This window comes from Cariama cristata, unplaced genomic scaffold (assembly GCF_000690535.1).
Source record: "Cariama cristata isolate BGI_N322 unplaced genomic scaffold, ASM69053v1 scaffold9826, whole genome shotgun sequence".
Taxonomy (NCBI): Eukaryota; Metazoa; Chordata; class Aves; order Cariamiformes; family Cariamidae; genus Cariama; species Cariama cristata.
In genome coordinates, this window is record NW_009623790.1 from 3202 (window position 1) to 28841 (window position 25640).

At 48.5% G+C, this 25640-nt stretch overlaps 1 protein-coding gene across 1 annotated transcript in view; it reads left to right on the plus strand.

Moving 5' to 3' along the window:
- LOC104163783 (lymphoid enhancer-binding factor 1-like) overlaps positions 1–25640 on the plus strand; it is a gene marked incomplete at its 5' end in the record, with an annotated part of 44718 nt that overhangs the window by 2592 nt on the left and 16486 nt on the right. The window lies entirely within an intron of this gene.

The window sequence follows — 25640 nt, forward strand, 5'->3', positions numbered from 1 at the left end:
TGCTGAAAAAATGCCACTGCAGTTGTATGTGCTGTGATATGAGAAGTTGGATGCTGTTATTTCCCTGTGATAAAGCAGTTTTCAGTCTTACTGGCTCTTAGATTTTTACTTGGCGGTCTCTGTCAAACCACTGGCATTATTTTGCTCTCTGACATTCTTGATTTTTCTTCGGGGTTGCGGCTTTTGACTTCAAAAACAGAAAAACAGGGAGCCTAATCTGTATTGGTGATTTGACAGTAGCGAAGCGTGTTAAATTAGTGGATGTTCGGATTCGGAATGACAGGGCGGTTTGGCACTGGGAAACACACGGATCTGCCCTTTTTATATGTCACCGTTTGCGTTTCAGAGATGCAAAGGCTCATGCAGTATATTGCTTTCTATAGCTCTGGGGGGTTTTTGTGTACAAATTACAGTTCAGAGGTCTACGGTCATTTAGGGTGAAGCATGATGACCCACGATCTGTTGATATTTGTTGTTCTAAACGCTGCTCTACAGAAAACTTCAGTTCGGATGTAACGTGGGGAAAAGGATGCAGCTTCTCGAGAGGACACCGAGACTCAAACCTGCCCCTTTGAGGACCAGGAAACTTCAGACCTTTTTTTACCCCCTCTTTCCCACGTTACCTTCCTAAGAAAGTCCCTAGTGCTGGTGCAAAGCTTTGAAGAACAAAATCCAGTTTAATTATTCACTAAGGATTTTCTCCACGGATGCGTGCCGTGGGGCTGCCGCTCCTTACTGATCTGGTATCGATGCCCCCGGACTATCGGCTTCTTGTGGAGGCTGTCTGCTCAGGTACTTGAGGAACCGTCCTACATCCTACGTGGGTACGTTGGAGGGGAGGAAGGGGGGGAACCGCATCTGCTTTCTAATTGTAAGGCTGCCTGCCGAACATCTGAGGGGCTAATTTAGCTCAGTGTTGCTCTTGCACGTTAGAGCAGCACCGCTATTTCGGCAAAATAGTGCTGTTGCAGGACTGCAATGTTGACATAAGCCTGGAGTTCTTTCAGTTTAACCACAAGACTACACGCTTGAGTTATTAAATAATTTTTTTGTTTAATTGAACTATAATCTTTGTTAGTCTCCTAGCTGACAGCTGGGTTTTAATGCGCGCGAGATCAAAACGCCGCATCCAGGAGATGCCACGCTCGCTCGCTTCATGGCAAACTACAGCTCCAGCGCCGCACGCTGCTGCCTGCTCACCTTTGGGGGGTCCCAACCGTCATCCCGCAGGTTTGCTCTTCCTCCCCTTTTTTGGGGGGGGACATGCCGGGCCTGAGGAGGGCAAAGAGCAGCCGAGATCAACAAGCGCTGGAGGTGGAGGTCTCCCCTGGGGTGTCAGTCCCCAGCCATTTGTGCGTGGAGCAGCCCTGCAGTCTGTACCTGCGCCCCACCATTTGCATGACAAAGCCGCATCTTGTTGATGCATCTGTTGCCTGCAGGTGTTAGGCAGGATTAAAAAGCCGCCCTGGGGCGCTGAATCTTTTTTTCCACCTTGGAAGGACCAAGCTGCTCGCAAACCGCCCAGGGGATGCATCCCTGGGGAAACACGGCCAGACCCAGGATGGGGACCATCTCTGACGGAGGCGGCTATGCCAGGGCAGAGAGATCAAAGCTTTGTTGGAATGGGAAAAAAGCTACTTTCACCAGCATATGTAGGAAAAAAAATGCCTGGTTTTTTTTTTTTTTAAAGGCAAGCGCTCTGTATTCTTGCTTTGTAAAATTAAAAATACAAGTCTACAGTCAGACACAACATATCTAATAAGCCTTAAAAGAAGGAAACTGAAGTGTAACCTCAGTGCAGCTTTTGGAGGGGAGAGGGACTGAGAGGAGGATTTGAAGTCTTCCAAAATCTACTATTATTGGAGTGGTCTCATCTTCCCTATTATCCTCCTCTTTTTTGTTATTTTTTTAATTTTTTATATTATTTTCATTTTACTGCCAACTGATTTGCCTTTTACAAGTTGTATCTGTAGGAGCAGGAGAGTGTTAATTACAAGTTCAGGTACAAGCCTCGCGCCGTGGTACGTATTCTTATCAGATAGCTGGATAAGTCAAGAAGCGAAGCAGTTGGTTTGGGTGGCTGCAGGAGAAGTGGCACATGATGGTACTAAAACCGCAGCAACACCTGGTGAATATGCATCCTGTGTGCTCGAGATATCTTTTGGTGGTTTCTTGGCAGCGTTGGGGTACTGAAGATGGGACGTCAAGACAGCTGTTTGTTTTCTAACATGTGTGGGTTTTTTCTTACTTTTTTTCGTTAACAAGAGTAGTTTTGGGGTAGCAAACCTTTCTCGTCTGTGTGATGGGAATGTGGGAACAAAGGAGGTGACTGAAGAAGAATCGTTTCTCTGTGTCTTAAATTAATCCAGAAGATACTTTTGTCTTTCTTCCTCTCTCTTTCCCAATGAATTAAACTTTCTGTGGGAAGATAGAGCATTTCTGCAACCTCCGTTTTGTCTGTTCTTACCTGTTCCTGGTGTCTGGGTTTATTTCTTTGTGGCTAAACTGTCTCTTTGTAGCAGCAGGAGGTGTTAAACAGGTTGGAGGATACAATTCTTAAACACCTTACAGCGACTTGCAAAACACAACATAGCCATTTGAAAATGATGGGGAATTCTGCTGAGAGAGTTTGAATGCAAGGAACAACATTTATACCCAGGACTCCCCTACCCAATTACAGCGACTTGCTAAACACAACATAGCCATTTGAAAATGATGAGGAATTCTGCTAAGAGAGTGAATGCAAGGAGCAACATTTATACCCAGGACTCCCCTACCCAGCCCAAGTTTTGGATATTCCTTGCGTGCTTCTGCGTGGCAAAGGGTATGGAGGTAGCTCCTGTCTTGTAGAGCTAAAGTCCCAAGAGAAATTGTGTGGAGAATATGTGCAGGAGGAAGGATGAGGGTAAATAGCAAGAACAAGTGGCTGCAGAGCCTCTGTAAGAGGGGTTTGTTTACCTGGCTGCACATTGCCGGACCTCTCCTGTCCCTCTGAAAGCAGGCTGGGTTTGCTGCTTGTGGGGAATTTTTGGGACCCCAAGGGCATGTACAGGAGCTGTAGAATGACACGAACCTGATTTTTTGTAATACTGTCTTTTCCTGAGAGTTTGCTTCTCCTGGCTGTGCAGCTGTAGGCACTTGCTGGGAGCTGTGGTCAGCTAAAAGCTCCCTGGCCCAATATGAGATGGGCTTTGTAGCACAGATGTTGGGGCTCAGCTCCTGCTCCCGTATCACCCATCAGAAAGCTTTGTGCTAATTCCCGAGTTGGTGTTGGAGCAGGATGCTCCGAGGGCCATAGGCAGCTGTGGTCCTGTCGCACGTCTCTCTCTTCCCATTGCAATCCCAGACCCGTGCCTCAGGAAAGGGGTTGCACGGGCAGCCGAAGGGCTCAACAAGCCGGAGCTGCTCACCCAGCACTGAGGCTCTGCCCCTTCACCCTACACAGCACCCGTCTTCTCAATGCAGTGGAATGATGCCAATTAGATCGTTAAATAACTTTGAAATTGGGTGCAGAGGAGCACAAAGCTTCCCGACTCTATGAAAGCAGAACTTGCCAGGGTTTATTCGGGTTTGCACGGAGAGGAATTTTAGCACTATTTGCTGAGGGGCTCAGCGAGTTGCGCCAAATGCCAGCACTGGGGGAGAAGGGGAATCTGCTCAGCGCTAATCGAGGGACCTCGCTGCTGCAAACGCGTCTGTCAGCTGCTCTGACTCAAGCGTCACAGCTGATCAGCCCAAGATATGAGCCGGGTCTCTGTGAAACACAAATCCAAGCCATGAATGGTCGTCGGCCGAGTTTTGGTGGTGCTTGCTTTCTCTGCCTTAGCGAAATGAATTCTCCATTTGGAGAAGGGGGCAAAAGAAGTTACTGCGGTGCCTCTAGGTTGGCCTTTGTGTCTGAAGCTTGACCTGGTTGCTTGTGATAAGATGGCATGATCCAGGCAGAGTCTTATGTACGTATGTCCATCACTAGCGTGGTCTTTGGGCACATACTGGTGAAGAAAAGAGTCTTTCTGCTTTTGCTGCCGCCTTCTTGTCAGGGTGATGCAATTAGCAGGTCTATCTAATTGTGAATGGGCAAAGGGAAAAGAAAATGTTCTCGTGATGTCTCAGTCCAGAGGCAGCAATTGCGCGTGTGTGGCTTCAATGGAGGCGTAATCAAAAACCCCACCCATTACAAATCATCAAAGTTGGAGCTTTTGTGTACCAATATGTCTGTATGCTTATGCCCTAAATCTCCTTTTTTCTATATATCTAGGAGCTAACTCAATATAAACTGTAAATGGTGGAGCTGCTGCTTACATTTTAAGGCAGTTTAAAAGCAAAATGTCATTCCTGTTGCTTTGGTGCTGTGCCACCTCTTCTCCAACTTAATACTAGCCCAGAAAAAACGTTAATAAGAATAGTTTGTTATGGGCTGCAAGTGCCAGGGCAGGATATGGCTCAAGAAGAAAGCCTAAAATTCTACAGGTTCAGGCATCAAAAGAGGAAAAGACTTTTTCCAGATACTTGCAGCGCTGCATGGCTGCAGGCGTTGAAAAGCCTGGGTACCGCAGGCCTGGCTCCTCCCGAGTGTTTAACTTCTGTTTATAGTTAGAGAAAACTCCTCCTGATATGGGAAAGAAATAACCCACACAAAAGCACTTTACTGCTGCTGTAATATTTCTGAAGTCCTATTAGAGGCATGTGCCTTTTTTGCTAGTAATAAAACACTGAGTCTCTCAGAAGAAGAGAGGCGTGCAAGAGTCTGCTTCGATACGGATGCTGAACATTTTGCAGCCTGAGGTCTGTGCGTCGTGTGTCCCGCTGTGATCTCCTGCGTGGCTCTCCCACGGATGGACACCGATCTGGCGTGTGGCTGGTCCGAGGGAAACCCTGCCGTGAGCCAGGCAGTCTGTGGGTCCTCGACCTGGACGAAGCAAGTTGTCCTCGGCGTGTGTGCTCCCCACTTGATGCAGGGGAGCCGCGTGCCACGGTGCTCCGGTTGTGCATAAATGACTCCCATTTACCCCAAACTGCCACCGTCCTGGCTAGCAGGAATTTATCTCTAAACCAGTTGTGGCCATAAGGTATGTTTGGCGTGAAGACCGTTCTCATCTGGCCGTTGGGTTTGGTCCCTTCTTGCAGGACGCTGCGGAGAGGGCGATGCAGCTGCTTGGCCCGCTGCTCCTGCCCAGGCAGTTGGGGATTAGTGTCTCTGTCACTCCGGCCCTTCGTTAAGCATTAGATTCACTTAAGAAAATTGCATTCAGAATAACTTAATCTAGCAACCCAACGGCTTCTATTTTGAGACTTGGATCTTGTGGATATGTTTATTTAGTTTGGGTTTCCCACTTCAAAGGAATCCGTCCTCTCAGCAAGAAAGTGATTGAGCACTTAAATAAAAATGTATTCATTGAATCTTTGGGATTGAGCTAAAAGTGCAGTAGGGAGTTAACGTGTGCGCCAACTGTGCTAATCAGCCAGGGATTGCCTGTTCTCCTAAAGGGGAAGAAAAGTGGTCTGAGCTGCCTGAGGAGAAGTGGCATGCCTTCCTCCGGCTGCTGGCCGTGGGGTTGCTCGCCCATGCCTCAGGTTGAGATGAAGGACCTAGAATATCTTCCTCTGTGATCTTCAAAGATACCAAATCCCTCGTGTAGAAGAGTGTTTTCAGTGTTTTCAGGGAGCCGAAAGGTCGACTCGGTGGTTGTTTATTTTCTTTAAGTGGCTGTGGGTATAGCTAAGGTTGAGGCGTAAAATCTATAGGATGAGCTTAGTCAGCAAAAATTACAAGTGTAAAGTTACGAGGCTTTGATTGAATATTTATAAAACGGGCAGTTTAACTTAAAAAGTAAGTGTGCTGTTGTCACCAGCCGTAACACATAAACCAGAGAATCACTTTGGTTCGGAGTTATTAGGCAAGCCAGCGAGCAGTTAATTCCCCAAAGCATCTGTCTCTCCAAGCGCTTTCAGTGCTCTAGCCCTGTACTTCGAACCGCGCCGCACAAGTCAGCGGGCAGGTCTGCATCACCCAGACCGGTTTTTGGGGGAGCAGTCCCTTGGGAGCCTGTGATTTCATGCACGTGTTTGCCATGAAGTACCTTCTGAAAGCGCTGGTGCTTCGAACGAGCAGGGATGCGTGCTCGTGGTGCAAGGGAGCTCTGGTAATGCTGCAAAGAACAGAAGAGATCGGTTTGCTAGACTTTTTTTCTTTTTTTTTTTTCCCTCCTTGCTTTCTGGGTAGGGAAACTTTAAAGTAGATGGAAGCAGGCTTCTGCTGCACGTCCAGCGCAGTGCCAGGCACCGCAGGTACTCAACGGCCCTGCTTTAAGAAGCCTGCAACCGTGCCTTGCGGGAGCTGCGACAAACCCTGCGGTGTCGGCACGGGGAGTGAGATTTCACAGGATTGAAAGGCGGGATGCTGCAATCCCGTTGATAGCGATGGCAGCTCAGCTTCTCCCTTAGCTGCCTTGAACAGAGAGGTCTGGATGGGGAGATGCAGGCGTTATGCAAAGAAAACCAGTCTGGAAAGGGTCTGGTTCGTCGTGTATGTTCAAAAAATCAGGAAAGGGAACATGGGGCTTCTGTTTGACAGTTTTGTTGGCTCGGAGGTGGAGAGGGATGAGCTCTACAAAGCTATCCCTGTAGGCCCTGTATTTCTGGGTTGGGGTCCTAGTGAAGCTGGCTGCTCGGAGCCAACGCTCTGTCTCAGTGACTGGTCCCTTAGCTATGTTACAAGGCTCTATTTCTTCAATTTTTCTTCCTCTTTCTGTATTTCAAAATTGCCTCAGAGATTTATCTTTGTGGCCGTCTGTTGTCTCTCCACAGTTTTGGCCTATCTTCTTGCCTTGATCTTTCTTCATCCCTCCCAAATCCTGCACTGGCAAGCTTTGTCTAGCATAAAAAAAGTAGAATACGGAGGTGATGATTAAAGGTGTCAACGCTTGTCAAATGCAGACTGCGCTTGGGGAGAAGGCCTTTTCCCTGCCGATGTGTTAAAACGCAGATAAGCTGTGTCCAGCCACGCAAATGTGTTTACTTTGTTAAAATGCCACAATCCAGCCATTTGTTGAGGACCTCTAGTTTCTGAAGTTTGACTGGTGCTGTATAAGGTTGAGGAAGCTGCAGTTACAAATGGTAATCGTGGTTTTGGTTGTGCTCTATTCCCCCTCTCCCCAGTCCCCTACTGCCTTCGTTGCCGCTTCGTTTAACTCCCGTGTACCCCCACGGTGAGCGAGGTTCCCCCCCCCGACCATATTACATTCCACGCAGCCGTGCCGCAAAATGATGCCGCAGCGCATCTTCCCGCCACGCAGCTTTCCAAATTCATTTTTACGAAGCGGCTTCCTTCTCCCATCCATGCCCCCTCCTCAATTTCGGCTTTGTGGCAGCTTGTTTCATTGTGTGGCACTCCTTGTAGGCCTGGTCGGCAGCACCTCTGATTCTTAAACCGAAGAACCACTTGTTACAGAAAAGTTGAGGTGAAGCAGAATAGCCAGGCTTGACACAGGGACCCCTCCGAATTGGGGGAGACTCTGATTTCTCCCCTCAACATCTGCATGTGAATTAGCCCCTGCAAAGAGTAAAAATTGTCCTTAGGTTCACGTACAGGTCCTCCTCTCTCAAATATAAATGTACAGGCAGGTTCAGCCTCCTGAGGAGCTTTTGGGAGCGGGGAGGTGGGTGATGGTTTGGTGTGGGAGCCCCAGGGCGGTGGGGTCGGCCGCAACCTGCCCGGGTCCCCTCCCAAAAGGAAAGGAGCTGGGAGAGCTTTTGAGGATATTGAGGAAATCAGCTATAGATTGAACCTACTAAAATGCATTTTGAAAAACAGAAGCAATTAAAATAATTTACCCTGAAGAATGCCCCTAAATGCTTTTTGTTTCGCTGCCCTCCGACACTAGCATGCTGGGTTGGATTTGTGTTTGTTCTTTGCTGCCTGATTTCCTACTGCAGACAACTGAAATTCGGCTTAAAAAGCAAGTTTGAACTGAGCATGTTGGATTGGGAAAATTTGTTACTCCAAACCTTCTCTCTCACACATTATTTCATGTCTTAAATAGCCCTGGTATAGGGAGAAAAGGGAGCTGTGCTAGATTTGAAGGAAAAAGGAAATAAAACTTTAAAAAGCTTAGCTCTAAAGTGTGTGGGGTTTTCTGGTTTTGTTGAGACTTTTTTCCCTCTCAGTTATTTTGAGAATATTTCTAAGATAATAGTGCAAAGATCCTGTTTTAGATGTAAATCTTCTGAAGGAAAACTCAGAATAGGAGAACTGCAAAAAAAATGCTAATTTATCAGGCAACTCCCCAGACAGTTTGACAACACTAGTCCAAAAATGTTTTTGTTAAACTGGCAACTACTAAGCTTCCTATCGAAGTGATTTGTAAAAGGTGACTTCGTACTTTGTAGTGAGGAAATGTTAAAGAGGCTCTAGGAGAGCTGGTCAAAATGCTGTTTTGCTTGAAACTTTTTTAATTCAAGGGCCCTCCCAAAACAACTTGTGTAGAAAGCTTTCCCTCTGTCTTTGAAACTTTAAATCCTTCCTTTTCTTTCTTTTTGCTTTCCAGGGCTGTGTGTGTAAATGAGAATATTACAGGCTAATGGGGCAGAACAATAAATATTCAGTCAGGAAATGTGGTTTAATCAAAGCCATTTCAGAAACCCTTGTGTTTGGGGCACAGGCAGGCTTTTCAGGCCATTTCAGAGGGGGCTTTGCGGAGCTTGTCTTCCAGCTCTGGCTCCAGGACTGCAAGTAAATGCATTCAGTTAGTTAAACAAGTTGTGCTCACTGCACAAAAAAAATGCCTTCCTCCATTAAATTAATCTTTCTGGCCAACGTCTACTGGACAAAGCATTTTTTCAGGATCAACCGACAGAAGAGCCTGCGGGTGGGTCTCGCATTTCTTTTCTGGGCGTTCTGGGCATTTTGCAGCCCAGGAACCCGTAGCCCACAAGTCAGCCGTGGGCTGATGCTGCCCTTTAACGCATTGCCTGCATCCCCTCTCCTCTGCTGCGCTCCGTGGGTTCTCGCAGGAGGGGATGGCTGGTTAAGACGGTGGCTGAGATTTGAGCCTAGAGGGTTAAGCCAGGCCTGGGAGAGCTGCTTGTAGTAATGCAAGTGCCACTGGTAGGTTATAGCTGGTTTGGGGGTGGAGCAAAAGTTTGTGCCTGTGCAATTAAGCATGAAATAGGTAAATTCTGTGTATAATTGCTCAACGTAGAGTCTAGCGTGAGGACGTGACCCGTGGAAATTGCAGCGCGTCGGTGGCTGCCGGCAGATTCCCGGGAGGGATCCCTGGCACCCACGCTGGCAAGGGGAGGGGGTGTCGTGTCCTCTGTCTCCCCCCAGCCCTGCTCCCAAAAGCAGAGGCACAGTCTGGGAGAAGGCTTCTGCAAATGAGGACCCGAAAAGGCAGCGTTCGTTCAGAGACTTAGAGGAAGGTGATGGCAGAGGTGGGAACAAAATCCACATTGCCTGAGCTGGCTTCAGGAACCCACTTGGAAGACAGCTCGCTTATAAAGATCTGTTTCTTGGGTTGTTTGGTTGTGGGTTTTTTTCATGAAAACAAACCAGAAAGCTGAGAAAGTAAAAACTGAGATATGTGTGGAGGGAGGGAATAAGAGGATTAAAACCAGTGCAGATACAAGAAGAAAGTTGGTGTTGGTGCTGGCTGTCACTGTGTTTCATACCCAGCCTTTCAATTGAGGAGCAAACAGTCCTACTGAAGTTTCCAAGTAAAAGCAAGGAGAGGCTTAAGAAAATTCGCTTTAAAACTTTTTGTCAAAAAGCAGACTTTGTTTTTTCTCATTTTCCCTCCCTGCCATCACGGAAGCACCCGTATCTTCCCGCTCCGTTTTCTGTTTGCTCTCCCCCCGCAGAGGGAACAGCCTCCTTGCCCTCAGCATCGTTATTTACACCCTCCACTTTTGTCTCCCTCCCTCTCTCAGAAATTCAGCACAAACACAGTGAGAGAACCGGCACGGTGTGCTCCTTCTCCCAGGAAGCTGCCATTGATTCGTGGCTCTGGCATACGATGTGCCGGGGACAACCAGAGCGGTGCCAGCTCCCCTGGGCACCGGCGTGGTGGGGCTTTTGTCCTTTACCGCGGGGTTGGGAGGACCTTGCTCGGCTGCTTCTCAAAGCAGTTTTTTGGGATGGCATCTCGGCAGCAGTGGCATCTGTCTTCCTCTTCCAGCCGTGGTGGGCACTTGCCGTGGTCCTGGCGATGTCTGTGCCCTGCGCCTCAGCGGCTTCTGGTGCGAAGAGTGGTTTGCAAGGAGATGCCAGCTGGTTTGAAGCTGGAGGCTTTAAATGTCTTTCTGGGCATCCTGAAATACTTGTTACTTTAATGTGCGCCCAGGCTGTACTCCCTGGAGCACAGCTCTCAGCTTCCTACCGGTGTTTCGTGAGCGGCGTGCCCCGGTGGCATCGCCTCCCCGGAGTTACCCTGGCCATCGGTGGAGTTTTCTTTTTTCTTTACAGCTCTGTAGCTGCAGCCTATACGGAGCTGTGGCCACAGCTGGCGGCTGCACATCCCCCAGCACCACAACCAAACCTAAAACTCAGTTTGTTGCAGTCATGCAGCTCATCACTTTGCAGGGATGAGGATTTAAGGAATTGGTGAGGTTTGTGGCCACCAAAAAATCCTGTGTGAGGAGAAGTTGTGCCTCTGCTTGGGCACGGAGAGCTGCCGGTGCAGGTTACGCGGAGGGCTGCGCAGGATGAAAACCTTTCTGACAGCCTTCGCGTGCCTCTTTTGGGCTAAATGGTGTCTCTTAAATTTCAGTGAATAGCTGCAAAAAAGTAGCAAGCTTTCAAGCAAAAGTATGGAGTAGCAAGTGGACCCTCTGCAAATGAACACAAAAGTCCCTGGAAGGGAAAAATAAGCAGTAATTACAGGAAAACATACTTTTTCATCACAGTAATGGTTTGATGCTAAAAGGCAGGGTTGCAGCATCGTATAAAAGCGACTCCTCTGCTGCTGTTTCTTCATAGTGGCGAGTGTTTTGGAGATGTTTGCAATACTATGCATGTTGCTTGCTCCGTTTCTGGAGGCTGGCATTCATTTCCAGATACTTGAGACTCCTTGTCGGATAGGCGGGAGTTGAATTAGCTGCCCTGCCAACATGGCAGCAGATACCTCTATTTACAGTGACTGCTCCAGCTCTCTGCATCTTCCTGCTCTTCCCTCAGTGTTGCTTTATGAGCATCCCTCTGGTTATCAGAGTAGACACCGGAGCCACAAAGAATTAGTCCTGATTTAAGAAGGCAGGCTGTGCAGAGGAAGCAGTACATTTGCTGGGGATGGCAGGAGAAGAGAGATGGGGGAAAAAACCCCAAAACCTCGGATTAACACAGAAGAGAATTCTGTCTTAATACTACTAAAAAACTATAAGCTTCTACATCTTGGTAAAGAGCTTGCTATGTTTGGCTCTAGTTTCAGCCTCAATACGGTTAGTGTGTGTGTGTGTGTGTGTGTGTGTTAAAGAACAGTCAAAGTGAAAAACGAGACAGTTTCCCAGCCTTGAAATGACAGGGACATAAGCTGTGTGTCCACAGGGAGGGAGGGCAGATCCCTCTGCTGTTGTCTTTGAGTCGAGGTTTTAATGACTACAGGGCAAAAAAGAGTGTTAGAACAGCAGAAGAAAAACGATACAGCTAAGAGGAAATTATTTTTATTGCTAATACATGGGCGCTCATAATGTTTAATTCTTTACAGCTTATAATGTTTAATTCTTTACAGCTTATGCTTTATTTGCACATTCTTCCTTCCTCACCACTCTGCATGCTGTAGTGGCAGCTCCCATATTTCAAAATTACTGCTCTTAAAAGCTCCTATTCAGTGGTTTTAGCATGAATAAAAATATTTGTTGAAGTTGCAGTGGTGCTTGGACTGGGCAGGGTATGGACATAGAGTGGTTCAGCTGCTGCGCCCTCCCGGGCTCTCGCTTTTTACATCCTCCTTATCCCCCCTCCTTTCCACTGATAAGTTTTAAAAGTTCCCTGGAAATATTTTTTTCAGGGCAGTGTAGCCGTACATTTAATCAAAGTTCAGGACAGTCTTTCTCAACAGAGATTTACTTTTGTTTTCACTAGGAAAGCCAGTTGGGGAGAGAGAAGGAGCGTGGGAGCATTTGATGCCCCTGAAAACAATATTGTGGCAGGAGTAGTTTTAGGGCAGCCTAAGAGTTGTCTGGACGACTGGAGGAGAGGGAGGCTTAGAGGAAGCTTTGCGGTATTTTACACTTTTAGATCGTTATTTATCTTTTTAGATAACTAATGGAGATTTAGTGTTGCTTTGCCATGTGCCGTGTGTCTGGTTCAGGGTAAGCGAACGACTGTCAGTTTGCTACAAGGAGCTGCAGAGGGGAGGCGACAGCCTGGGCATCTGCATTATTTTGCCTTGCATCAGGTGCTAAAAGTCGCTAAACGTACCGTGAGTCACAATATTTTTTCCCAATTTGACTCGCTTGCCCAATCGTCTTTTTACTTCAGCCTTTAGGCTTGAAAAAGCATGTGCATAATCAGTTCATTTTGTGTGGTCTAGGCTATAAAAATGCCCCCTCTGTTCTTTCCATATGAAAAACGTGTTTTTAATTTTGGGAAACTTATATAATTTTCTGTGCTTTCTTTTGTATCTCAGATTAAAAACAAATGCTCCCTTCCCCTAACTTTGCATGTTCCAATTACGGAGTTGTGAAAATAAGTCATCCTTCAGCTTTTGTTACTTTAAAACAGCTATCGGTGATGTCAGAGTCAATACTAAAAGCATTAAGAATGCTGGCAGAATGTAATGCAGCTGCAATCCAACATGATGTTGGAAATGGGGTTGAGAGCATAAAGGCTTTCCATATTCCCAGGGCGCACAACTGCTCGCGGCCTTGGCTTTGATCTCTTCAAAGGCTGCTGCCTCCTCCTAGATGGAGAGACTTGGCTGCCACTCGCTCGCATTGAAAAAAGGCAGAGGTCTCTATTCAGGCAGAAATCAATCACTGTGCAGAAACAATTATGTGTAATTCAACCATCATGAAAACAGGGCGAGATTATGGGTTTGTTACCTGAGTGACTGCGTGGAGATGGGGAGCAGCGGACGCGGGAGTCCTGCTGACATGCCACATCTTGATGACAATTATAGACACATGAATGATGTGGCGGGCGGGGGCGGCGAGATGACAAATGCTGGTCACGCTGTCCAGCAGAGCAGAAAATGAGGTTACAATTGGGAGATAATGTTTGCATATGTAACCATATTTCAGCAAGCTGGGCAACTTGAGGGAATGGCGGAGACGAGCGATCGTAAACAAAGTCGGTGCGTGCCATGGCTATCGGCTTTCGGCGATACAGAAATGCGTACGTGCAGTGAGAAACCTGGGTGCCGCGTCCTGAAGAGCTGCTTGTTTAAAACAGCCTAGCGGCGTTTTTTGGGGGGGAGTGGGGGGAAAGGGAAGAATTGCCTGGGAAAAGGAGAAATCTCTCGAGTTTGGCCCTCAGAAGGCAGAGGAAGCAAACATAAAATCCTTCTCCATCCCTCCGTGTCTCGGGACAGGGTGGGATTAACGCGGCAGTGAGAGATCGCTGTTTACGAACGGCGTTGACGAGCAGGTCTCACGTCTCCTGCCTTCCCCTCCCAGTGGGGATTTAGGCTAGCCTCGTGGTAGCGCATCTCTGAGCGAGAGCGGTTTTAGATTTGCATGGTAACATTTTGGCTGCAGTAGGCTGTCGGTAGTGTGACGTGATGCTCAAAATATCTTCTGATGTATAATGGCCTCCTTTAATTAGGAACTTTTTTTTTTCCCCCCCTAAGTGGAGAGCAATAGCTGACTGTCTTTAAAAAGAGAACTGGCATGTGTAGTATCTGCCATGAGAATATTTATTTAAAGTATTATTGCCTATAAAGTCTTAAAATAGTTTTCCTCCCCAAAAGGCAAAATAAAACACAGATGACTGATTATAAAGTGGTATCCCTGCTCAGTTCGGTACACAGGATGAGCTTTACCTTTTATACTGCTCAGGCTTAGACATCAGAGGCGCAAGAAGCTGCTTTGAGTTACAGATCTTCAAACAATAAGTCAAAACAAAAAATCAATCCCTCCAGTCCCTGGGTGCAGTTAGCTAAAGATAAAAGAGAAAAATAAAGTTATGCTAAAGCAGATAGAGGAAAGGAACAGATATGCCAAGGAAATACAGAGGACAAGTGCAGAGTTGAAGTGGGCCTAGTGTGAGCCAACATCAATGAAATTTTATCTTATCAAAAAGTTTTAGGGTTGCCAATTCTTTTCAAACTGGATCCACTCTGCTCCGGGGCTGCCTGAAGCGTTGTCTTCAATAAAAGTTTCTTCTCCCCACCCTCCGCATACCTCCCTCTTGTTCCTAAACGTAATCACACGCAGGGATTAGGCTGCACCTCACTCAAGGTATGAAACTTCACTGCGGACTTCAACAGTAAATTAAGGACTCTGATAATCCCTTGTTATTACAAATATGAACTGAGACTTTTTTTAGGTATTTGGTGAAAGATGCGTAATCTCCAAAAAAGTAAAACCGTTTCCTTCTGGGGATATTTCCCCACCCCGCTCTGCCTCCCAATAAATTTAAATTGCAAAGGAATTTTTAAAATAGGTTCTTTAAAAAAAAAATAATGGAATTTTTTAATCCTTTTCCATAGCTGATTCGTGAAATTTTTAATGCCAGTTAACTGTCTTGATTGAATCAAGTAGGTGGCTTAAGCCTTTACCTGTAAAGAAGAGAGCATCATGCCCCAGAGTTGTGATACGCAAGCTAAACCCCTCTGTGTGCCTCCTCAGGACTGACATCTCGGGGTGTAGTCAAACCAAAAAAGCCTTCTTTGGAAAGAGGTCTGTTGGCTTTGAGCTTCTTCTGTTCTGTTGCATCTTTAAAGGTCTTTAGAATAGGGGCCAGCGTGCATGTTTGAGTGCTGTTGGGAGGAGCTCAAGGCATCTGTCGGCATCCCTGCCTTGGGATGGGTGGTGCTGGTACCTGCCCACGGGCACGTGAGAGGCAGACAGGAGTGGGTAATGCTTCAGGTAATAGCTACTCCAACAGCAGAAAACACATATGTCCAACCAAAAGTGATTAATGGACATGGGTTGTACATTGTGTGCAAAAATATACCTGGAATGCACTAATACTTGAAGGATTTGGGAAAGACTGGTTGATGCACAACTTCAGCCCAGTAGCTGATGTCTCAGGGCCTGTTTCCCATCTGCAGTGCAGCGTAATACCCATTTCATCGATGGGACAGCAGAGCAGAAGAGGAAGAATAAAGGATTCAGGATATGCAGATGCAAGTAAGCTGAGGCAAGGGTATTGATGTTAGGTCGTGCTCTTCACCGAGAATTTGAGAAGACCATTTCAGACAGCTGCCTGGTAACCTGGGGCTGGCTCTTCTCACTTCAGGCTGCTGAACTGCTGCCTTCGCTGCTTTGAGAAGAACAAGTATCACGCTTCTCTATGTAAACAATTGCATGAGCTGCTACAGAGGTGTTTATGGGATCATGAACTGAATGGGAAAAGGGTTAGTGAGTGTAGATGTGACTACGAGATATGGTATGGAAGATATGGCCCACAATGTGAAAAAATGGTATCTCCAGTCTCTCCTTTCGATAAGGTGGAAGTTACTGTAGGTAATGCTACTCAGAAGAAATGCTCAGCCAGTTATTGCCTTAAAAAAAACCCATAAAAATCTGCAGCTTGATAATTATTCACATTCATCTCTGGGTAGATTGCATCTTAAAGATAATATTTATTGAATTGCTTTAATAGTTCTTCTTACAGTTGTCTTCTTTGAAGTGAAGAGCTGTATGGCATGGTGCGTCCCATCAGGAGCGGCTGCACGAAGGGCTGAGCTGAGCTGAAGCTGGAGGCTGCCCAGCTACAGCTGGGTGTTGCAGAACCACTTTCATCCTTTACCAGTTTTAGTTTCCTCCAGTCCCAGCTGTAGGCGAAGTTTTGTCAGCAGTAATTGTCAGGCTCTCAAAAGAAACATTTGTTTTGCGGAGGCAAAAACCAGTTCAGGGCTTGGTACTCAAAATGCTGGGTATGGGATGTGCTGCTTACCGACCGGTGTGGTTTTGCGAAAGTGAATGGGAAGAAGACCAGTAGTCCTTGGGACAGCTGGTGCAGAGCAAAGATTACTGCAAAAGAATAAATCCTGCCCAGAGAAGGGGGGCACGCGAGGCATGTGGTGCATTGTGATCTTTTCTGTGTCTTTCCTGAAGGATGCTAAACGCAAGCTGCCAAATGTGTTGGCTTGAATCAGGATGAGCTAGGACACTTACAGGGCTTAAACAACGTAGTCTGAAATGGAAAGTGCCCTAACTGAATTTAAAGAGTATTTTGCGCTTTTTTTGTGTTTGTTTGAAGTGTGTGTTGAATGGAAACAAAGGACGGAGCAGAGGTGAATGGGAGCTGCAGCGCTCTGCCTGGCCTCTCTGCCCTAGGAAAGCCAGGCTGTACCTAGTTGCTTTGGAAGCATCAGCCATCTCCCTTTCCCCTTTCAAACACGTTGATTAAAGTATTGGAGATAAATGTGTTGACTGGGCCTGGTTCTTCTCAGCGTGGGGCTTTTTGTCTTTTTTGATCTGGCCTAGCTGAGCATCCCAGCAATAGCAGCTAATTGATTTAGCCTGTGTCAACTCACTGCGGTACAGGGACTCGGTTATGTCAGCTCTCCCGGTACAGCGTGCAGGGAATAAAACCAGTAACCAAACTCTGCTTCAGGCTGAGATGGAGCAGGGGCTGAACGCAGAGCAAGGGCATGGCATGGAGGGGTGTGGAGAGGAGCCGGTGCATCCGTCCTGTGGCCTCCGGAGAGACCCCGGGAAACCGGAGCTTGCAGGATAGTGGGGCGGCCACGATTTCTCAAAGCTGTCCTACTTAGCCTCTAAAGTAAACACCAATTTGTGGTCTCTTAGTAGGGAGGGAGCAGTCCAATAACGCCGGGATAACTTTCTTGCCAGCAACACTCATCGTCCAGGGCAGCATTTAACTTCCTCTAATTGGGACACTCAGGTTTCAGCAGTTGGCTTGCAAAAACAGCAGACAACCTGAAGGTACCAAATGATTTGTTAGATGCCCATGATACATAGCCCATGTCTGTCTGGGAAAGACACCCCGTCTGGGTGCTCCAGCGGGTGGCACAGGGTCTGGGGGCTGCTCCTTGGCATGAGCAGGTACCTGTGGTGGAGGGGGGGCCAGAGCCCTGCTCTGATGGGAGTGGGAGCGTCGGTGGCACGTGAGGAAAGGCTCAGAAATACGAAGCCGGTTGTGGCCACGGGAGCGAGGAGTGACCACCCTGACCTCCCGGTGGGCACGTTTCTGCCCAACGGTCGCTCCAGCAGCAAGGAGCCCTCTGCGGACGCGCCGGCTCAAAGGTCTGCCCTGTTCAACTTCTGTCCTGGTGGAGCCGAGCCTTAAATAACAGGCAGATGTTTGCAGAGCGTGAATTATGGAAATCAGACCAGTCATAACTTGACTGCTCTAAAATAATGCGTGTCTCTTAGAAGAGTGGCGGCTTAGTTTTTTTTGGCGTGAGGCAGAGACAAATTTGTGTGTGCAAGGCAGTGGCCTGTGTGGGGTGGCCAGGGCCCCAGCCGTGCCATTCCCACCCCTCGGGGCACTCGGGCCGTCCCAGGGCAGCACCGGCCCCGCTGGCACATCCCCTGCTCCAGTGGGAGGGTTTCGCTCCTCCTCGATCCTCCTGGCTTCCCCGCCGGCCCCTGCCCCAAGAAAACGGTGGGTGTTGTGGCAATTAGGAGGTTGCCGGTCGCGGCAATTAGGAGGTTTGCCGGTGTGACCGCGCAGCTGCTGATTTGCATGTCTGCCTACGTCGGGCAACTTTCATGTCGTTCCTCTTTCCTCCCTGGGGCTGCCAGCACGCAGCCGTCTCCCACGAGCTCCTTCCCACGCCCCGGCGGGCGCTACCCAGCACACGCGTGATGTGAGTCCTGCCTCCGGTGCCCCAAATCGGTGGGTCCGGCTCGACGGGGTGGCTCAGCAGCACACGGCGAGTTGGAAACCTGCGGCTGCCTTGCAGGGTTTTGCGTTTCCTCATTCTGGCAGGTAGTCTTGGGGAGCGCTGCTTCATCGTGGGTGCTTGCACAGGGTCGTCTGCAAGAGTAATTCAATGTTAAAAGTAAGTCTTAGTCTCGTTGTTGGAAACTTACTTTGTTTTTTATGATTCCTGCCTTTCTAACCAACCCGACCCCCCAGCCGTTTGTGTTGCCCTCTCTTCCAGAGGAGGTATTGGCATGGCGGGAGGAAGGCTGTCTCCTGCTCTCCTGTGGCAGCTTCATCAGCTGGACCTGGAGAAGTATTAAATTAGCTTTATTATGTCGCTGATTTGAAGTCATTACTGGTGTAAGCCGATGCAGTTCCATTATTGTTGATGGGATTGGGGCTCTTCATGTCACAGGTGAATTGGACTCAATTAACCAAAGCCATGGTCTTAATTAGAAACTCGGCTTTCAGTGGCTCCTCCCGGGCACCAGAGGTGGGACACCCCCCGCCTTGCCTCGCCGCCCCATGGGGCTCTGCAAGTCACCGGGGGAAGGTGCCACTTCGTCCCGTGCAGCATCCGTAGGGACCGCGTGACATCCTCTCCTCATGCTGCGTATCCCCTCGGCTTTGCTCTGGGGGAGAGGAAACCCAGCACAAAATGTGGAAAATGCAAACCTGCCCCTTTGGGCTTGCCGGTGCAGAGCCCGGTGCCCGTGTCGCCTCAGCTCTGAATCTGTCCCCGTAGTCTAAGCAGTGTGGCCAGTGGATGGGTGTTTTGCTCTTTACTTGGGAGACGGTTAGTCAATGGTTTTGACAGATGCTTGGCTTGACAAGTTAAGCGGGGGTTTTGTATTTTCACTAGCTGACAAATTTTCGGTGGCTCTTACTAAATATTACTTCCTACAGCCATGCCTGGCTCTCCCAAGCGCCTCAATGAAGCAACGTGCCCGTAAGTGCTTTATGAAGAACGTGATGCTCATTATCGCACTTACATGGGTAGAAAAACCCAGGCACAAGGAAGGAAGCATCCACTCGTGGGACAGGCCAACGGCACAGCTCCCACGAAGGGCCAGGCTCCTGCTTCCCACTTGGCTGCTCTGGAGCAGAGATCACTACTCAGCAAATGGTCTCCTGCAGCCTACCTTCGCCTTTTTGTAAGAAAGCGTGTCTCTCCTGAGGCATGATCATGCTGGGTTCTGGCATGTGCTGCTGCAGCGGGGCTGGCATGCGGGACCATCCCGAGGGCATGCCCGGCTGCCTTGCCCCTGCTGCTGGAGGGGACGACAGCCCTTCCGAAAGCGTGCACCCTCCCACTAAATATAGCATCAGTGCAGGCTCTATTTTTAGCCTGCATTTTAAGTGCGCTTTACAGCAGAAGCCTTGCAGGATTTCGGCAGCAGACCCTGCAGATGGGTTTCCTGGGGGAGGGGTTTGTGTCCTTTCCTGGTGAGGAAGGATGTGCCAGGGATGGAGAGCTCACGTGGTGCTCGCCGGTGGCCCCATGCACCACGCGCTCGCCCAGCCGGCTGCTGCAAAACAGGCGGTGTAGTGGCTGATTGCTGCCTCCTGCTAATTAAGAGCTCCTTCCTCTGCCTGGTCGCTGGGTTTTTTTGTCCTTTCTCTCCCCTCCAAAAGCTGGTAGGAACGTAGCCACTTGGAGAGCTCTCCCCTCCCGGTCAGGAGTGGCCGCAGTTGTCTAGCGTGCTCTGGAGTTAAGAGGGATGAAGCCGTAAGCGTGGGTGAAGGTTAGTTTAACCTGGAACCTCAAGTAAATCCCTTTCAGACCGCTTCCCCAATTCAAGTTAGGATTTGGTACCATTGCTGTTGCATCCCATCGTGCGTCTAGCTGTGGACCGGCACTCCCCGTAAGACAGCAAGGAGAGGATGAGAAGATGAAGACTTGGGCAGCAGCGGAAGGCTCGGCGTGCTGTGATTCAGGCTTGTTGCGTGGGACCGAACTGTTTTGAGCTGTTGCTGTAGATGCTCACTCACCCGGTTGTACCGCAGGCGGCAGCTTTTCATGGGCCAAGCTGGAGTTTGCACCCACCAGCAGTCCGGGGGGGACCATCCCTCCCTGCTCCACGGCTCTTTGGGAAGGGCTGCTCTTTCTGGTGGCCATCAGGAAGGACTCTGTGGTTCCCTAACAAGTGTCTGGGTGCAAGATAATGACAGGACATCCATGCTTAGCTCCTCCGAGTTTGTGATCTGCAGAACAGACTTGTAGCTGCACATGCTGGCAGCACCGTCCTGCATGTGGACCATGCCTGGGGGAGGCAGGGGAGAGAAAGGTGCTGCTATTTTTGTTCCAGTGGTGGTTTGTGATGGTTGTTTCGTTGCCTAGATAGCTTACAGTGGGTGGCATTCACATCAGACGCTACCCCACACCCGAAAAACAGAAAACAAACAAAAGCTGAGATAAGTGGTACTTTAAGGAAGATCAAAAACTCGTCTGTGTGTTTCTTCTTCTTGGGGGAAGCTACGGTCCTACCGACAGATCAAATGTGGGTTTAGGTATGTATACACAGGGCTCTCGGTGGGCCCCCTTGTTCCCCTCTAAATTACTGGATATGGATGTGACGGGTTTGGTACGAATCACCCCATCAACACACAAAAAAAGTATTCTCGGAAAAGTTTCTTTTTGTTCTGATGAAGATGGTCAAACATTGCCTCACAGTGTTGCTGTATATGATGGGGGACAGTAAAATGGCTGCTTTTCAGGTGCTGATCGCACAAAACACACTTCTTGTTACTTTTTCTCCCTAACAAACTTGCAGTGGCATATGTCATTCCTTTCTAAGCCTGCTTTATTCTCATTTCAGCTCGGCTTTACTGGAGCAGCCCTAGCTTGTGCTCAGCATGCCACGTACCTATCTGTGTATTTCCAGCCCTCTTACCTCAGATGAGTTGAAACCTGATGGCCGAATGAAAAGCGTAACATTGCCGAGCTGCGTTTTCTTGCTGAAGGTTTACGTGCATCTTCATTTCACTTGCATAACTTGCATATGTAGGGGCTACTCTCTGCTGCTATTGCTATGCAAGAAGTCAGCCTCTAAACTTAGCTCTGATCCGAGGCACCTTCCCCCAAAGATGTATAGCACTTCTTTTCACCGTCATTGCTGACAGGTGGGTTTTCTTTAATTCACATCAAAGATCCTCTTTCAGCGCCTGCGTTTGGGTTTTACCCTCTTCATCCCTTGCACGGTGGCCCTTTTGCCGCGGCGGTGTGAGCGGTGCTGGGCTGTGCCCGGTGCAGGCAGCGGGGCCGGTGGATGCCCGGCACGCGTGGCTGTGGGAGCTGCCACTGGTGTTTTGGAGGGCACAGAGCTGACTCTCCTCTGATCTAAGCAAAATCCTGTGCCAGCTGGGTAATGGGGGGAGATTAATAGCTGCCTTGGAAGCCAGTTTTCCAGCATACTGGCCGGAGGGCAAGCATCATGATAGTTGTAGCAGCTGGTTTGGAGAGGAGGGAAATGAGGGGAAGATAAAATTGCACACCCAGAATGCCAGGGTAGCCTGTGTCCATGCTTTGATGTCTTCTCCCTCCACACCCTCCTGTGGGTTAAAAATGAAACTAGACTGCATTTATAATGGGTGTGTGAATATCTGTATTTAGCTCCAGCCAGCAAGCTCCTGGACTGGTTCCTCGTATGTGGAGAGATACGGTTTGACCAAATGCAGGAACGGGTATTTTCTGTGCCCTCGTTGTGGGGACGGATGGACACACACGGATGGACACACACACATGTTGTCTCATCAATTCAGGCGTCGCAGCCTAACAAATTCTGACACATATGTACATGCTGGGTTATGAAAAGGGATAAAGGGAGATTAAACATCCTTTTATTCCTCGTTAATGGTCCTGAAGTGTGTAGGTCAGGGCGTGGGTTCCCCCTGCCCCCCATCGCCACCGCTTTGGGGTTAGGGCTGTGGGGAGACAGCCCTGTTTGGGTCTGCGGCGAGGACAGGGGCACCCTGCAATAAGCAAACATAGCTGCGGACCAGCCTCAAAATCTCTAAAATCGATTTGCGCAACCAGAGGAGCGGGTGTGAGCATCCTTTCCCCAGTGCCTGTCGGAGGGGGCAGGAGCTGTACTCGCACCTTCGGGAAGGCCAGGGCGAAAGATGGGGTTCCTCCAAAGCGGCAGGCGGGGTGCGCGTGTGAAGGCAGGTAGCTCGGAGGAATTCAGTTTCCCTCCTGTTACTGTGCAACACTTCTGCATCCACTTCTGCACGGCGCGCTTTAATCAGCAGCCCTCCCCCCTTGGCCCCCAGGCCTTGAAATTCCACAAAACCCAATTAACAGAGATGAGAGAGCTCTAGCATGTATACATATGAAATTTCAGAAGGCTGAAAAAGAGACTCTTAATACCATAAAGCCTGCCCTAAAGTAAAATTTGCATCTGAAATCTACATAGTTAACCCCGTGAGGAAGACAGCATAGCTGAGCACAACTTTTTTTTCCCCCCAGAGCGGTAACTTATCCAGGTCTGCTGGGTTTGGCATCAGCCTGCTTGCAGCTGAGGAGTGCTGCGGAGCAAGCCCCGCGCCTCCCGTACAACCTGCAGAGAGCACCAAGGAATTGTAGCTCCAGCTTTAGGGACTGTACTACAATGGCCCAAACAAAACAAAACAAAAAACAACCCCAGCTTGAGAAGATCACGCGAACTTTTCTAGGTTGGTGACCAAAAGCAGGCTGGGTGGATGTGGTGCTTGCGTGGACTCATTGAAGGAAGTATTCAAGACTGATCTAATTATCACTTCCAGATTCAGCACATTCAACCCAGGGCTCCAGGTGTTTCATGCTTTACTAACGTGGTACTACACTGGCTTGTTTAAATTCCTCATCATGAACTGTCCTTAGAAAGACACCTCCCCTTTAAAATAATTACAAACAAACAAACAAGCAAATCCAATCCTTTCTGTGCGGGTTCAGTGCTCAGGGGGGAACTGGGGATAAAGCTTTATTCCCCTTCTGTGCTTTTATCTATCTCTTTTGCTATCTTGTTTGTGTAAGATACAAAATTTCTCCTCCTATTATCCTACTTACAGCTTAACAGCATACTAATTGAAGACCTTACTTCTGTTGCTCTGCTCTTTTTTGAGTCTCTGTACATCTATCTTCCGTAGGAGCGGTACACAAGTACCCCCTTCAATTAAGAGAAATTAAACAAGAGCTAAAAACTCTCACCTGGATGCTTTATGTGATTCCCCTAGTTGACAGTGATGGGTTTGGCTTTAAAGTGGCTGGTATCTGGGGAGGGTGGTGGTGATGGGGACTGGTCAATGTGCTGGGAACACAGGTAAGTATTTCCCTGCAAAAACACGAGGCCTCAAAGCTGCTTTTTTTATTACCTCCGGATTCTGCAAAGGGCTGGTTATCTCACACTGCGAGCCAGCATGATCAAAGCCCCAGGAAAGGTCAGGCATTCCTCCAGGAGTGACACTCAGCTGCCAGCAGCACTCCTCCAGCCCACAGCTCCCACGGCCGCACCGCACTGAAATCCTTTATCTCGTTAACGAGTGAACCTACAGATTAGCCAGCCTGGCCTTAGCTTGATGTCGAGAGCGTGTAACACCTGGCCTGGGTTTTCTGAAGAGGAAAGTTGGTTTTCAAAAAAAAAAAAAAAATAATTAAAAAAAAAAATTGTGGGGGAGGCATTTCCTTCCTCTGACTTAGTGTGAGGGAGCTTGATGCTGAGAAAAGCTGTGCTCCGTCTCTGCTACACTGGAGAAGCTGCTTTCTTCATGTTCTCAGCTCCTAGTTTTGTGCAATTGATACAAACGGTGAGTTCCAAATATTGGGCATATGAGAAATTATCCACTGTATCTTCTAGTGAGAGGATATTGTTTTCTCATTGTTTTGATAGACTGGCATTTAATTACTCCTTTTGAGCTGGGTATCCCCTATGAGCAGCTTGTGAGTGGACAGGGAGGTTTGGGGAGGGCAAGCGGAAGGAAGAAATGCTCGAGATGAGCAAATCCCATCTCCGCTTCTGCACGTTAGATGCTGTATTTTTTGCGTCTGTGCTAGTTTGGTGGTGTGAGGGGCTGCACCCCTCGAGTTGGGATGATGGGGGTTCACTCCATGTCTCACAGTCCCGTCTCTGGCTGTGGCGAGGGGCTGACTGTCCTGAGCCTGGTTTGTTGGTGTGGTGTTTTTACCAGCTTTGTCTTCAGGCACGGGCGCTGAAACTACGTGAAAGGCAGAGGGGACTTCTTCTGCCTGCGTTTCACGGTGTGATAGCATCTTGGCTGCGACCCAGCACTTGTGAAATGGTGGAAGCACGTTAACAGCCTGAAATTTGGGGTAATCTTTATTTGTAAATGAGGTTAAGGTATACTTATCCTAGGTGTAGGATAGGAGTAAGAGAGACCTAGACATGCCTTTTCTCCAGCAGCATGCGATGTTACGCAGCAAGGGCACTTAGTGCCATGAGAGGGGAAAATTAATATTTATTTTGTTTTAGAAGAGAGCACTTGATTCCTTGTTTAAAGGTCTGAAATAGATGACCTTGGATCTATCTCCCTGCTTGTTTCTTGAATAAAGGGACAGTAAAAATTTACCTCCTCTACAAATAAATGTGGCAAACTCTGCGACTGGCTGCGGACATACGGCCTCTCAAACAAACTAAAAAGTGTCTGTGTGTAGCATCCGCGGGGCCTGCAGTGGTAGCGCCCATCTCTGCCACCCAACCTCGATGATCCTCAGATCCCAGAGCATCGAGCTAAAAAGCATCCTCCCTTTGCGGGGGGAGAGGGGAAGGGCTGGTCCTGACCTCCAAAATACCATGCTGGGAACGGGGAAGGAGTCTGCTGGTTTTGTTGGGAGCAGGGGAAAGAGAGAGCGGGAAGGAGCGAGGAAAAAAATTAACCAAAAAAAAAAACCAAACCCCAAACTTCTCCAGTATATGGTTGTAGACCTTGACCACATTCCTGCCTGGTGGTGGCAGCTGGAGAGGTTGCTGGGTGGGAGCGTCGCTGGCTGAATTTGCCCAGCCCCAGTGCCAGCCCACGCCGGGCACTGCGGCAGTTTTGGGGTTCACTGCCCCACGGCAGCGTGTACAATGGGCAGGTCTCGTGTAGACACCTCGTGTGTCCACCCCAAAAAAGAAAGGGGTTAGCGCTGCATTTGGGCATCTCTGGCACTCTCGACCATCCGCCCTGCCAGCAGTGGAGGAGGGCCAAAGGCTTCCCTGGCATGAGCTAATTTTTTGCCTGATAAATTGTTCAACGATGTTTTGCAGAGTCTAAGGCGGCTGTATTTCTCCCAAGTGCGGCCTTTATTTCAATGAAAAGTACTGAGGAGGGATGCAGTTATGATAAGAAATTGTCCACCTCTTCCTCCGCCATGCTTCGAGGGGGAGATAATTGCACAGGGGAGCACTAATTGCATGAAAAATAAAACTGTTGGTAATGATGGGGCGATGGCAAACTTCGGAAGTGCCTCTTTAATGAAATCGAGCGTAACTCTCATATAATGTTTGTTGAGTTTAGTAGGATTGAAATATAATTGCGAGGTGATCTGTTGCTACTAGCGGGGCTCTGTGTGCAGCCGTAAGCCCATCTGGAAGGGTGATTTACTGGAGGCTTGAGCAATCTGGCAATTTAGGCTCTTTTTTTTTTTTTTTTTTTTTCTTTTTTT